Source organism: Adiantum capillus-veneris, chromosome 11 (genome assembly GCF_014529385.1).
Source record: "Adiantum capillus-veneris isolate H3 chromosome 11, ASM1452938v2, whole genome shotgun sequence".
In the NCBI taxonomy this organism is placed as follows: Eukaryota; Viridiplantae; Streptophyta; class Polypodiopsida; order Polypodiales; family Pteridaceae; genus Adiantum; species Adiantum capillus-veneris.
In genome coordinates, this window is record NC_140941.1 from 14,381,827 (window position 1) to 14,394,736 (window position 12,910).

Below are 12,910 nucleotides of genomic sequence, written 5' to 3' on the forward strand. Positions count from 1 at the left end.
GTGAACTAAATCAGATATCCCCTCCGGGGTGCATACATGTCCCATCAGTGATCTGTATAGAGCCATAATCCCCCAAATCAACACTATGGGCACCCCGGTCCCCCATCTCCTACAGTCTGTGCATCAATCGAGCTCTCGGTAACATGTCAAATGCTTTGCGGAAATCCACAAAGCTACAATAAATCTGTCTCCCATGTGACGTGCCCTCCTCAATGATGGCTTGAGTGTCAGAATATGATAAAGAGTGGAGAAACCCCTCCTAAAACCGGCCTGGCCCTTTGCTCGTACACCCTCACCCAATTGCCCAATTACTCAATTGTTGCTCAAGAATGGATGCATACAACCGTGCCAATGTGTGCCCAACCATAATAGTGCGGTAATTCCAAGGCTCTGTAGGATCACCTGCCTTGAAGATACGCACAATAGTAGACAACCTCCAAGTCTCAGGTAACCCCTCACACATGGCACGATTGAACAACACTGCAAGAACCTCTACCAGCATATCTCTAGCATGTATAAAGTGCTCTGCTACTAGACCATCATGATCATATGCCCTGCTGGTCGCTGGTCCTCATCTTGTCAATGGCTCTCTTTACCATCTCAATGGTAAAGAAGGTGCTGGTAGCTGGGCATGGCTTTGTAGGATCTGGAAGGGGGTCTTGTCCAGGAACTGTATATAACGATGTCGGTTACTAACCCCACACATCAGGAGAAGTAATCATTTGGGGAGGGGAGTGCTCATGAAAGAATCGCCATGCCTCTCTTGAGTCTCTATTCAAGAACACCTGATACAAGTCTCGCTCCATCTGGGCCAAATAAGCTCGTTTCTTTCATCGCACAAGGCGCCGGGAAGCAATCCGAGACTGTCTGTAAGTGATGACTCCTAAAAGAAGATCTCTCTGGAGCTGGGCTCTCATCTCTCTACACTCCTCATCATACCAACTATTCAGAGGCATGCTCCCAGAATGTCGCCTCCGACCCGGCTGAGTGTGTGGGTATGCCTCTGATGCTGCACCATGCAGTGTCTCAAGTGTGCACTCCTCCACTAAGAGACCAGGACTAGTTGTGTATAGACGGCTATAGATCTCCTGTGTATAAACCGAGTCAGTCTCTGGTGTAAATGTATAGCGGGTATGTGACCTGCCTCCTGATGTCTGGGCTGTAGTATACTGAAATGAAACGGACAATGTCAAAATAGCATGATCTGCTGTCACCCACTGGTCTGGCTCCACTATGAATTCCTGAATACAAGGAGAGAGAGAGAGAGAGAGAGAGAGAGAGAGAGAGAGAGAGAGAGAGAGAGAGAGAGAGAGAGAGAGAGAGAGAGAGAGAGAGAGAGAGAGAGAGAGAGAGAGAGAGAGAGAGAGAGAGAGAGAGAGAGAGAGAGAGAGAGAGAGAGAGAGAGAGAGAGAGAGAGAGAGAGAGAGAGAGAGAGAGAGAGAGAGAGAGAGAGAGAGGAACCTGCCCTACGCGCGAACTGCGCTACTCAGCCTTGCTACGCCGCGACAGCTGCCTGCGCGACCCTGCATCTGCATGCCCCAACTGTCGCCCGCAGTCTGCACGTCCCTGCTGTTGCCTGCGTGAAACCCTTACAGTGCGAAACCCTAACTGCCCAAACCCTAACTGTGCGAAACCCTAACTGTCCTCTGCGCGCATATATCTACTGCCTGAGAGAGAGAGAGAGAGAGAGAGAGAGAGAGAGAGAGAGAGAGAGAGAGAGAGAGAGAGAGAGAGAGAGAGAGAGAGAGAGAGAGAGAGAGAGAGAGAGAGAGAGAGAGAGAGATTTGATTTGATTTGGTATTAACGTCCATGGGACCTCAAAGTGATACATAGTCTCCCCTCACGAGGGTGTATGGTGTGGTGTGTGTTATTCTCTTTTTGTGTTCCTATGAGTGTCTTTTGATGCTCAAGTATGCGGGTGAGGTATGTTCCGAGAGCTGTAGGGGAGGGGTCTGTCTTGGATAATAGGTCCGCAAAGGTAGAGCAAGCGCTTAGAAGTGGTTGAAAATTAGCCCGGATGTGAGCGTATTCTGGGCATTCCAATGTCACATGTGCTTCATCTTCGGGAGCTTGCATTGTACATGATGTGCATATCCTTTTAGAAGCATCAATTTTCAGCCAGCCCTCTGTTTCTATTTTGAGCATATGTGACCTTGTGCGCATCAAAGAGATGGCTCTTCGTGCCATGTGGGGCATGGGTGTTTGTATGTGGGCCTGGGCTTCCATTGGGTTTGTGTTATAGCCTTCCCAATACTTTGTACATGCTTGCAATAGTATTCAAATTTGGAGTGGTGTTGCGTTGTCTTCCACTTGGTGTGGAGGCTATTTAGTAATGCAATTTCAAAATTCAGCATATGTTCTCCCTCCTTGCCCTCCTCAATAAGCATGTCCACATATGCTTCTACATTCCATTTAGAGAACCATTTCTTAATGTCCTGTATGAGAGAGAGAGAGAGAGAGAGAGAGAGAGAGAGAGAGAGAGTCCCAGCTTCAATTCGAGTCTTGCTTTTACCGTTTGCCAGTCTCGCCCATTCTTCATGGCGGCTTTGCCGGTCTCAAGTGCTACACACGGCGCTCCATCACCACTTGCCTGTCGCGTGGACTGCACTGGCGACCTGTTGACACGCATTGACTCTAAAGTACAACACTTCGCTCAGCATGCCTTGGTTGGCTGGATGATTGGACAGTCTCCTCCTCAATCTTCTATACGTGATTGGTGTCAGACTGCATTGGGCACTACAGAGGGGCGGATCTCGAAGCTTATATTCCTTGGCAGGGGCATCTTCAGGGTATGTCTTTCAGACCCCGCCACTGCCTGAGCTCTCCTGGCTCGCTCTCCGATACTCTCTGATCGTAGGATGATTTACTTGACGAGGTGGTATCCCGAGTTTTCCACTGAGGAGTTTGACAGTCGACACCTTATTCCCAGATTCCCTCTGACGCTCTCCTTCTTGGATATGCCTCTCCATTTTATTGATGAACATCTCCTTCAGATGATTGTTGCCCATTTTGGCACGGTAGTTCCAGGATTGTGCATCTTCTCATCTGGCCCACCTCGCATTCAGGTCTTGGTGTTTGGGGATTCTTCATTACCAGATACAGTTACTGTGGCTGTGCGCGATCGCGACTACTCTCTCCGAATGGTAGTCACTGCCCGTCCAGGACAGTGCTTACGCTGTCATGAGATGGGACACTTGGCGCGAGATTGCCCCACCCTGCCACGCCATCGTAGGCAACAACAGCCGGCTCGTGGCAGTCATGCTCAGCCACGTGGTCAGCGTCAACAGCCGGTTCCTCCTTCTACTAGTAAAGCACCTCAGCAGTCTACAGGGGTTCCTCGAGCTCCGACCCTCCCTGTTCCTCCCCCTGCTTCAGCTCCCACTGAGGCAGTATGGCAGACAGTGGGTCGTAATCATTCCTTCCGTCCTCGTCAGCAACCAACAACACAGCCAGACCCCTGTGTTACCTCTCCTGCTCCCTCTCAAGTTTCCACCACCCCCTTACCCCCTGCATCTCCTCGCCATTCTTCTTCTTCGCTACAGGATCACTTACCTCTGCTACCAGCTCCTCCTTCACCTGCAGTTCCCCCGCCCTCTCCTTCCCCTCTTCTCGAGGTCCCTGTTCCCATGCAGATGGATCATTCACCGCTACTACCTCTCCTCCTCCTCCTCTGCCACTTGCCCTTACTCTCCCCCCTCCACCTGCTGGTCCTCCCCCTCCCTCAGCAACTCATACTTACATCCCACGCAGTTTTCTCAGCTCTTGCCCTCTTTCCTTGGGCACTCATCGGGCTGAGATGTGCCGGGACTCAGAAGGGCCATTGCGGGTACATCTCTACCTTATGCATCACAAGAAAGGTTGTGTTCCCTCTTTAATTGGCAGTCGCTCTCAGCCTACCCATTCCTTTTTCCTTCCATTCCACGCTGCTCAGGAATGGTCCGAGGATCAGGTTCTACATTTTGTGCACGCCCAGACTATGGCTCAACTTCATTTATGGTTGTCTACTTCCGCTCCCGATGTTCTGTCTCCTCACTACCCTTCATGGATTGGTGCTATGGAGTGGAGTGATGTTTATGCTTGCTATTCATTGCCTATGGTCATTCATGTATCCTTAGATGTGGTGCTTCCTATGTCTATGCGTATTTGGGGTGTCAAAGCTGCAGCATCGGTAATGCAATGTAAACAAGCTGAGGTCTGCAGTTGGTGCAATGAGACACCATATTTTAGAGAGGGCTTGCGGGTTGCTTTCCTACCGCCTGAAGCTCACCCCTTGGATGATCCAGCTGCCTCCAAGAAGATGCGCAGTTAGTCAGATACTATACATACTCTTTCATGCAGTCTATGGATTTACATGTAGTTTCTTGGAATGCTAATGGTTTACAGACTTCTCGGGTAAAAGGTTTCCGTAAGCTTTTACTTCGCAGAGATTTACACTCATGTAGTGGGCACTGTGGATATACTACTAGTACAGGAGCATAAGCTTGCCACTCCTTTTGGCAATCTCATGCCCTCGGGTGCCCGCACTTATTGGGAGCCTGCTCTTCATGGACAGAGTTGCGGTGTTTGCATCTCAGTGGGGCCACGTTACTTGGCCTCAGTTCAGCAGCACGGCACACTTGTCGCCGGCAGAGCAGTTTATGTTTCTATTCGGATTCGGGAATCTGTCATTGGTTTTACGTCAGTCTATGCACCCACTACCCCTCGGGAAAGGGCTACTTTTTGGTCCTCCTTGGCTGCTGTTCTACCTGCTGTTGACTCTTGGGTTGTTGGAGGTGACTTCAACAACGTTGAGAGCGACTCTGATTGGCGAGCCATCACACCTCTCGTTCTATCATCCATTCCTCCCGATGAGCAGCCAGCTTGGGATCGATTTCTTCTAGCTATTCAAGGTGTTGACGCCTGGCACATACCCTCTTTTGGTCACCACCCTGCTACACTTCATTACTCTTGGGGGTTTCAGAGACAGCAGGGGAGATTATTAGAGCGACTTGATCGTTTTTACATTGGCCCTTGGGCAGCAGCTCTAGGCGGATTTACTACTATATGGAGAGGGACCAGCCTCTCAGATCATTTACCCACCTCATTGTTTATCTCCTTCACTAGATCCTCTGCACAGAGACGAGGCTCCTGCATCCCTGACAATGTTCTCACCACTCAAGTATTGCAGCAGCAGATTCGTGACTTATGGTCCACGGATGCTTCTTATTGTGGACCCCCTGGAGAGTTTCTTGCTCATTGCATTACTCAGTCTAGTATTTACTGCCGTGACCAGACTGCTATTATTCATCGTCAGTTGAGAGTACGCGAGTCTGATCTTCACATCCCTCTTGGTTCCACTCAGCGCTTGCTTGAGGAGTGGCCTCAGGATGCTTATCTCGCTGCTAGACAAACAGAGCTCAGAGAAGAGATTCGTCGCGTACAGGAGGCTAGGTCTGAGTTCACTCATCATGCTTCAATATCTCATTGGATAGCTAAAGCTGATCGAATGAATAAAGACTTCTTCGCTGCGCATAAAGAACGCCCTCCTGGCACCACCCTGCGGAGTTTGTGCGATGCTCAGGGGACACTACATATGCATCCTGATGTTATTCTTGATATGTCTACAGATTATTTTGAGACAGTGTTCACTGCTACTGTATACACGCCTGAGGTTTTACTTGCCCGTGAGCAGATCTAGCAGCACACTCGACATCGTTGTACAGACACTATGGCAGAGATCTTGTTGGCGCCCTTCACACTTACAGAGCTCCATGCTGCTATAGAGAGTCTTGATCCATCCTCCTGTCCAGGAGAGGATGGCCTCACTAGAGCCTTCTTTTTGACATATTGGGATGTGTTGCATATACCACTGCTTCGCAGTTGTCAGGACATCTTTGCATCAGGATATATGCATTCAGATCTTTGTTCAGGTCTCATATCTCTTATTCCGAAGGGGGGTGACACCACTCAGCTCCGACAGTGGAGACCTATTACCCTACTCCCTTTGGTCTATAAGATATTAGCGTTACTGATCAACCATCGCTTGCGGCCGTTCTTACCAGATATTATTCATACTTCTCAGACAGGCTTTGTCATGGATCGATGCATCCTGGATAATATCTTTACTTTTTATGAGGCAGTAGAGTGGATCAGATCATCTTGTGAACCTCTCGTTTTTTTCATCCTTGACTTCGAGAAAGCATACGATCGTGTTGAGTGGGACTTTCTCGAAGGATCTTTAGCTAGGATGGGTTTCCCTTCGAGATGGATTTCAGGCATTTCCGCTCTCTTCAGAACTGCCAGCAGTGCTATTACTATTGGTGGTCGTGTCAGTCGCAGTTTTGAGTTTTCTCGATCTGTCCGTCACGGATGTCCTTTAGCAGCATATCTGTATCTATTTGTGGGATAGACTATGTCTGACTTTCTTCGTGCTCAGAGTCATGCATTTCGTGGCTTGACCATGCCAGTACCTACAGCTCCAGACCTTATCGATCAGGAGTTTGCTGATGACACTATGCTCATGTTGCGCTATTTGCTACCTGCTCTTGACGCCATGTGGGAGGCCCTACAGGTTTTTTGCATTGCCAGTTGTGCACGCATTAACTGGCATAAATCCTATGGGTTACTGGTTGGCAGTGATGACATACCTACTTGGGGGGTAGCTGATGGTTTCACATGGCTGCAGCCCGGTCAGACATGGAGATATCTGGGCTTTCAGGTTGGATTTGATGTTTCCTCACAGGAGCAGTTTGCACCCGTACTACAGTCTATTTGCAGGAAGCTATGCCATTGGTCTTCACATCGTCTGTCGTTGGCTGGCCGTGCATTGGTCGCCAACCAGGTCATTCTGGCTACAGTATTGGTATACGGCCTCTTGTTGGATGTTACATTCCGGTGTGATAGCTCAGCTCCGCCGACTAGTGAGGAACTTTTTATGGAGTGGCACAGATGGGACTATTGATACTCGTGCTCGAGTTCGCTGGTCCACGATCATTCGACCTAGGTCAGAGGGAGGCCTTGGCATTGTTGATCCAGAGTTACAGAGCCGCGCACTTCTTACCAAGCTTATTGTTCGGGGTCTTTTTCCCGGCCAAGAACCTTGGAAGATGCTTCTTCAGGCCGCTCTTTGCACAGTGACTCCGCTACTCGGCACTAGGGACGGTCATACTTGGCATTCAAGGTATCGTTTTCTCTTTACGGACGCCCCATTGTCCACCTCCACCCTCTCACCCTTCCTCCGATCGCTCCTTCAGATTTGGGTTTCCAGCGCGTCCCATGCCTATCTGCAGCAGTTTTGGTCCGCCATCTGGGATTTACATGCGGCTCGTCGTATTTCCTTTTTCATGTGGATGATTGCACATGCGGGACTTCCAGTTGGGAGTTGGCTCGCTACTATGGGTCATGATCCATTATGTACTCGTTGTTCTTTGCGACTACTTGAGTCACCTGTCCACCGTCTTTGGTCATGCTCAGCTTCCCATGTAGTGTGGCTTGCAGTTTGCTTTCTATTCAGCAGAACATGTGTTCAGCATGGATTTCTCACTTGGGGATCTGTCTCATGGTTGATGCCGATGCTCGGCCCGCATCTTTTCTACGAGGGCTCAGCCACAGATCCAGCCTTCATGCTTACCTCGATTGGTTATCGGCGAGGGACTTTGGCTATGCTACCACAGATCGCTTGGCAGGGGGATTCTTTGACACGTGACGAAGTTTCTTCAGTCATCACTAGTATTACACTATGGAATGTTTGGAGAGCTCGTTGTCTTCACATTCTCAGTGCGGCTCCACAGCTCCTTCAGGATATCCTCACTGCCATTTGGCTGGACATCATTCACACCCTGATTTGGCAGTGGGATTCTTCCTCAGGTACATCTCGAGTAGCCGAGGCTCGTCGATTTGCCTTCCTTCGGCGTTGGGCTCGATCCCCACTCTTCTTCACACCGACAGGTGGTCAGATTACTTGGCATTATGCCCCTCCTCAATGGTTTCTCCTCCACTCCTCACACCGACCACCATGAGATTGTTCTAGTCGAGTAGTCACTATAGTGGCTCTCCTCCTTACATTCAGCTTGTACACCCCACGTGAGAGGCTATTTTGGCATCCGCTGGGGATTATATTAAAGGAGTACGAGTGGAAGTGCAACGCGAGAGAGAGTGCGAGAAGAAGAGCACGACGATATGGCGAACTCGCTCTACTGTAATGTTTAGAGCACAGTGAGTTCTTATTAGGTTTTAACAAAAGAATATGTGTACATACCTGGCGGCCCCGCCCACTTACCTGGGCGACCACATTGGGCTTTATACCCCAACAACCTCCCACTTTAAGTTCAATGTGGTACTTTAAGTGTGAGAGAAGCTACTATACAAGCTAATATACAAGAGATGTAGAGAAGTGATGTACTACCCTACACCTAACTGCTTGCGAAAATGCGCAAAGCTCTCTGAGGGAAGTCCTTTTGTAAGTAGATCAACAGGATTTTCTGTGGTGTGAACTTTGACAAGCTGAATTTGCTTATCCTCGAGCATTTCCCTGATGAAATGATACTTCACATCCACATGCTTTGTCTTTGAGTGATAAGCTGGATTGCGAGCCAATTGTATAGCACTCTGACTATCACAATATAACACAGGCATCTCTTCTTTGATTTCCAAATCTGTTACTAGTCGATTAAGCCAAATTGATTCTTTGCATGCCTCTGATGCTGCAACATATTCAACCTCTGTAGTAGACTGAGTAATCTAGAACGCCATGATACTGCTCTACCAGCCAATGTAAAGACATACCCTGACGTAGACCTTCGGTTGTCTAAGTCACCTGCATAATCTGAATCTGTAAAACCCTTTACACTTAGCTCGTGACTCCCATAGCATATACGCATACTCTTTGTAGCTTTCAGGTATCTCAATATTCCTTTCATTGCCTCCCAATGTTTCTTGCCTGGGTTTGACATGTATCGACTTACAACTACCACTGCAAATGCAATGTCTGGGCGAGTAGCAATCATTGCATACATCAAACTACCCACTGCAGACGCATATGGAATCTTATCCATTTCAGCATGTTCTTCCTCAGATACAGGACAATCTTGTTTGCTAAGTTTCACATATGGTGGCAGTGGAACACTCAATGCCTTTCCCTTCTCCATATTGAAACGTTGCAAAACCTTGTCAATATACTCTGTTTGAGATAACCAAATCTACTTCTTTGATCTCTCTCTCAATGCGCATACCAAGTATATGACTTGCCTCACCCATGTCTTTCATGTCAAACGATTTTTCCATCTTTGACTTCAAAGCTGAAATTTCTTCCAAGTGCTTCCCAGCAATTAACATGTCATCCACATACAAAATAAGGATTAGCCAACTGCCATTTTTAGCCTTCTTTGTATATAGACAGTGATCGAACTCACTACGTTTGTAGCCTTGAGAAAGCATAAACTTGTGGAACTTATGGTACCATGCCCTCGGTGATTGTTTTAAGCCATAAAGACTCTTTAACAACTGGCATACCAAATCTTCCTTGCCTTTCTCAACAAACCCTTCTGGCTGCTGCATGTAAATTTCCACATCTAAATCACCATGCAAGAACGCTGTCTTGACATCCATTTGGTGCAACACCAAATCTAATATGGCAACCAATGCAAGAAAGCATCTCAATGTAGTCATCTTGACCACTAGAGAGAAGACTTCATCAAAGTCAATGCCTTGTTCTTGCTTAAAGCCCTTGGCAACAAGCCTTGCTTTGTACTTTGGCTGACTATCATGAGCGGTGATCTTATACCTATAAACCCATTTACAAGGTAGAGCCTTTTTGCCCAGTGGTAATTTAACTAGCTTCCATGTCCGGTTTTTATGCAGAGCTGTCATCTCTGACTGCATGGCCAATTGCCAATTCCCGGAGTTCTTCATTTGCAGTGCTTCCTTGTAACATGAAGGCTCATTGCAATCAGTTAGCATGACATAGTTCATAGATGGAACAAACCGATCAGGAGGTCGCGTGATACGTCCATATCTACGCAAAATAGGTGGCTCAGGCTTAGCCACAACCTGTGGTTCCAATCTATCTTGTCCTTGCTCCTCTTGAGCCCTGACATTTTGTCTTGCACGTGCAGGTCCATCTTCTTGGAAGACAACTCTTCTAATCTCCTCAACCCTCTCTGGTTTAGAATGATATTTGGATTCGTTAAAGTGAACATCATTGCTGCGGATAACCTTTCTGGATTCAGGATCCCAAAGTCTGTACCCCATCTCACCAGAATTACCTTAGCCTAGAAAGATGCACTTTCTACTCTTTGGCTCAAGTTTGTTCCTAAATTCCTTTGGAACGTGAGTATATGCCTCACAACCAAAGATTCTGAGATGCTTGTATGAGGGCATTTTGCCTGACCATACCATCTCTGGCACTGAATCCTTCTGCAAAACCTTGCTAGGAGATCTGTTTATAAGATGAACAGCTGTTGATACAGTTTCAGCCCAAAACTCATTTGGCGGCTGTGCATTAGACAACATACTTCTGACCTTCTCTTGTACGGTCCTATTCATCCTCTCAGCAACACCATTTTGAGGAGGATTGTAAGGAGCAGTAAGTTCATGTTTTATAACTTTTGACTCACAAAAGTCCTGAAAGGCCTTTGAAACATACTCTCCACCATTGTCAGTGCGTAAGCATTTAAGCTTCTTGCCACTTTGATCCTCCACAAGTGTCACAAACGTTTTGAAAACACTACACGCTTCATCCTTGTGCTTGAGAAAGTAAACCCATACTTTCCTCGAGTAATCATCTATAAATGTCATAAAGTAAGAAGCTCCCCCTAGAGATAGGCTAGGCATAGGTCCACACAAATCACTATGAACAAGTGCCAACTGTGTATCTCTTCTATTGCTTCTATGCTTATGTGGCTGCTGTGTTTGCTTACCATACAGATAATGTTCACGGAATTCAAAATCATTAAATGAAAAGCCAGGCAAATAACCAGAACGAGACAAGATTTCCATTCCCTTCTTGGACATATGTCCTAACCGGCTATGCCACAAAGAAACGTTCGGCTGCTCGGTTACATTGATTACATTTTTAGAGACATTTGATACATAAATCATGTAAAGTCCTCCAGACTTTACTCCATGTGCTACTGTCATAGAACCCTTGGATATCTTCCACATGTTCTGTCCAAAAGTGGTGACGTAGCCAGCATCATCAAGTAAACCTGTGCTGATCAAGCTCTTTGTAATTGCGGGAACATGTCTCACATTTTTCAGCGTGAAAGAAGAGCCATTCTGAAACTTCAATTGAACATCTCCAACACCTAAGATCTCACATGTCTGCCCATTGCCTAGCCGAACATGATCTTTAGTGGTCACATAAGAGGTAAACCACTCCTTGTTTGGAGACACATGAAGTGATGCCCCTGAGTCTATAATCCAGTCACTCAGTGCATTTCCATCAGATGCTGTAAGAAGAGCCGAGTCCATTGTATTCTTCAAGAAGTAGATGTCTCCTGACACTAGACTGTCATCCTCTGCAACAGTGTTTGTCACATTTATTTCTTGAATCTTCATTGAGGACTTGTTCTTCTCACCATGGTCTTCAGCTTTCTCTTTGCCTTTTTTTGCTTTCCATTCTCTGCAGTCTCTTTTCATGTGACCCTTCTTGCCACAATGGTAGCATTCTATGTCACTCTTGCCTTTAGCACTGCAAGACTTGCTACGAGACCGATTCCTCTTTCCACCTTTGTCCTTTTCTTTGGTCCTTCCCCTAACAACTAAGGCTGTTCCTTTGCCTTTGTCCATTGTCTTTCTGCGGGTTTCTTCAGTAAGCAGATTGCCTTCTACACCTGCTATGGTCAAACCATCTGGAGGTGCAGAATTACTCAAAGCTGTGCGAAAAGTGTCCCAACTTTCCGGCAATGTGATCAACAGGAACATAGCTCTAACAGGTTCATCAAACTTGACACCTTGAGCTGACAACTGACTGTAGATGGTGTTAAATTCATTCAGATGATTGGACATAGGTGTCCCTTCTTTCATCTTCAAGTCAACAAGCTTCTTAAGCCAGTATACCTGTGAAGCTGCACTCTGCTTCTCATAAAGATCACTCAACTTTGTCCATGCTTCATAAGCCGACATCTCGTCTGCTACATTGAAGTAAACGCTTTTTGCGAAAGTCAGCATAATGGTAGAAAGTGCCAATGCATCCATTTCGCTCCATTCATCTTCGTCCATATCTTCTGGTTTTATCCCCTTGAGCTTTATAGGTTTTATCTGCTTCTTTTGTACCAACACGTGCCAAATTTGCTTCTTCCACAATGGGAAATTGGTTCCATCCAGCTTCTTGATATTGTAAAGAGCAGTGTCCTGTGATCCAGCCATAGCTACGCTTTACAGTAGTTTACTTTCCTGGGAAAAAATTCGGCAGAGTTTCCCCTGTAAACTGACCTCTGAACCAATATCAACCTGTCAAATGAACCAAGAAAGCTTCAGATTCTGCATAAATTTCGGCAGTCTCCTTTGTAAAATGGCTCTGGTGTACTCAAAAAACAGACCAAAAACAGCTCAAAAAACCACTGTCTCTCTAACACTGTAAGCTGTGGGTAAACCTGTCCTCCACCTCTACTGTCTCTCACTGTCCTGTCACTGTCTTGTAAGCATAGACTGCGACAATGTCTCAACGGCAGTAAAGCAAAGATGCAATCCCAACTGTCTAACTCACAGTAAATACATCCTAGCTGCCTATCTAAGGGTGCTCGAGGGATCGCTCCAAGACCTGTATCACTGAAAGGATCTCAACATTCAGGAATCCCCCAGCTCAATAAAACCTCACTCGATCCTCAACAAAGGCTGCAATAAATCTGACAATACATAGACTTCCCACAAAGTCATACATCCACAAATTTCCCACTATATGCTGTAACCGCTGCGGCGGTTGTTTGCTACG

The 12,910-nt window shown here is 46.9% G+C and overlaps 1 protein-coding gene across 3 annotated transcripts in view; it reads left to right on the forward strand.

Annotated features, from left to right (window-relative positions):
- ATXR2 (histone-lysine N-methyltransferase ATXR2) overlaps positions 1–12,910 on the forward strand; it is a 167,143-nt gene that overhangs the window by 119,988 nt on the left and 34,245 nt on the right. The window lies entirely within an intron of this gene.